Genomic DNA, 2,493 nt, shown 5'->3' with positions numbered 1-2,493 from the left:
GGGGGGGGGGGGGGGGGGGGGGGGGGGGGGGAGGACGCGACCCTTCAGGCACACCCGAGGTGGCAGCAGGTCACGGTGTGGGGTCCGCACATCTCTGAACTGAGGCGGACACACAGACAACTGACCGGAGCCCCCTGCTCATCAAGAGGGCACGAGGGAGGGGAGCAGGCCAGGCAGGGCTGACGCGCGGTGCTGGACAGGGGCTCCGGGGGGGGCCCGGGGCCCGGCCTGGCCTGGGCAGAGGAGAGGCCCACAGGAGCCAGCCCTGCACAGGCCCTGTGCCCACTCCCCGGCCCCGGGCAGACCCCTCACCCAACCAGACTTTACAAGCCCCCAAAAGTGGGGCCGCCCAGAGCTGGAGAAGCTCAGGATCCAGCCAGGGACACCAGGGGCACCTGTTCCTGCCTTGGAACCACCCCCCACACGCAGTGGCACCACACCACAGGCTTTGCTCCCCTTCAAAAGACCAGGGCTGGAAGACCGGCCCCGGGTTCCTGAGCCCAGGGCACCCCTGAGGGACAGCAGCCTCGAGAACGAGCCAGGTAGCCAACAGGACTCTGAACCGAACGTCAGCTCGTCGCGTCCCACGAACCTAGTCGAACTTCCCAAGTATGCCCGTCACACCGGGGTCTGTCAAAGGCCCTGGTTCCCGGGAAAACACGCGAGTGTGCCGGGGCGAGGGGCCGTGATCTGGGCTGCAGTCCACACGCGGACAGTTGGGCAGACACTCACCACGCTGCCCCCGGCCAGGGTGGCTTTGGCCACCCTATGGTCTCTCGGGACAACAGAACCCGGGCAGAGCCCAGGCAGGGGAGGCCAAGGTGAGCTGGAAGAGGGCCCATGGGGGCTGGGCCACGGCGGGGGGGGGGGGGGGGGTCTCAGGGCACTGACGCTCTCGCCCTCGTGGATGGCAGGTGCTGCCGCCCGTCAGGGGAAGCCCGGGGCCCGGCCTGGGCGGCCCATCCCCAACTCTGCACTCGGGGGAGCTCAGGCCTCAGAGGCAGGGGTGTGGGGTGGAGCCCTGGGAACACTCCTTGCCACGGTTCTTATCCCCTGTCCCATCAGGGGTACGGGGCCCCCCTCAAGCCATGACGCAAGGCAGGCAGGACCCAAAGGCAAGGACGCACGAAGGGCCCGGCTCAGGGCTTGCCGTCACCCCTTCCGTGAGTACCTCGTGCTCGCTTGAGCTGGAAACCAGAGAAAGCTTTGAAGGATTTTGCCGAAAGTGACCCAGGAGTCCAGCCTCCCAGAGACGGCCTCTCTGGGCGCCCTGGCACACCCTCCAGCGGGTCCACAGTGACGATCCCGAGACACCCCCGTGCGGCCCGGTGCTCCCAGGTCAGGGGTGCGCCAGGAGTACGTGCTGCCCCCCTGCTCAGGAGGAGGCTCTAAACGGCTGCAGGAGAGAAGGGGCAAAGTCGCCCCAGGGTCAGCGTGGTATCAGACGCCCCGTCCAGCCCGGCCTCTGCCCGGGCCGTGACCACCGACAGCAGGTCTCCGGCCACTGAGAGGTGACAAGTGATATCTTCTACCTGCGGGCTCCTTCCAGCAGCCTTCACGGAAGAACGCGGGGGGCCCCACACCTCGCTCTCACCTCCTTCTATTTCCTTCACTCAGGCTCCAGCCAAGGTACCACCCAACCCTGGAATGACCCTATTGAAATGCCAACGGGCCTCCTGGGAGGGACGGGCACCACAGGGGGCCACAGGAGCAGGGACAAGGTGATTCGTTGGAAGGGGAAGGCAGTGCCCGCTGCCTGACCCTTTACCTAACTCCTTCCTGCCAGGCTGTTTCCTCACCTGCGAAACGGAGCCAATAACACAGCCTACCTCTCCCGGCACCCTTGCCAGGCTTAAATGACAATAAGTGTGGAGAGCCACCTACCGCCATCACCTGGGCAAACTGGAGAGAGGGAGGGGAGTGGGGTCAGGGGCTCAAGAGGAGAGGAGGGGGGTGGGGAGTCAGGGGCGGCGAGAGGGAAGACCAGGGGAGAGACCCACACCAGCCCAGCCCAGCCCAGCCCAGCCGGGCGCAGGAAGAGGAGGGTGGCTGACCGCTGCTGGCACAGTGGAGTGCTTGCGGGCTGCTCACAAAAAGCAGCCTTACGGGATGGTGGGCACACGGAGGGCAGAGAGGATGGCTGCCTCCAGCACCACCCCCCTCCCAGGATGGGCTGGACTAGGACAGCCAGGGGACACACACAGCCAGGTGCCCAGTGAGTCCGAAGAATTACCACTGGAAAGAAGGCGCCCGACTGCCTATGCGCCCAAAACATCCCAGATCTAGAGGCCCCCGGGGGGGAGGCAGTGGGAATGGTCTATAAAGCCAGCTCCAAGGGACCTACCACCGGCAAATCCACAGGTTTAATTAAAGGGCATCAGGACAGAGTTGATAATCACCAGCCCCAAGACCAAACTTCTGAGAAGCCCGGAAGAGGGGACCCAGAGGTGACCTCTGACCTCATGCCACCCCCCCCACCCCCCCACCCCCCCC

The 2,493-nt window shown here is 65.9% G+C and overlaps 1 protein-coding gene across 2 annotated transcripts in view; it reads right to left on the bottom strand.

The window, feature by feature from the left end:
- Positions 1-2,493, bottom strand: part of NACC2 (NACC family member 2) — a 67,006-nt gene that overhangs the window by 63,891 nt on the left and 622 nt on the right. The window lies entirely within an intron of this gene.

The sequence above is a fragment of the Panthera uncia genome, chromosome D4, assembly GCF_023721935.1.
Source record: "Panthera uncia isolate 11264 chromosome D4, Puncia_PCG_1.0, whole genome shotgun sequence".
Taxonomy (NCBI): Eukaryota; Metazoa; Chordata; class Mammalia; order Carnivora; family Felidae; genus Panthera; species Panthera uncia.
Note: the sequence above shows the minus strand (reverse complement) of the source record. Positions and strands in the feature narration are given on the sequence as shown.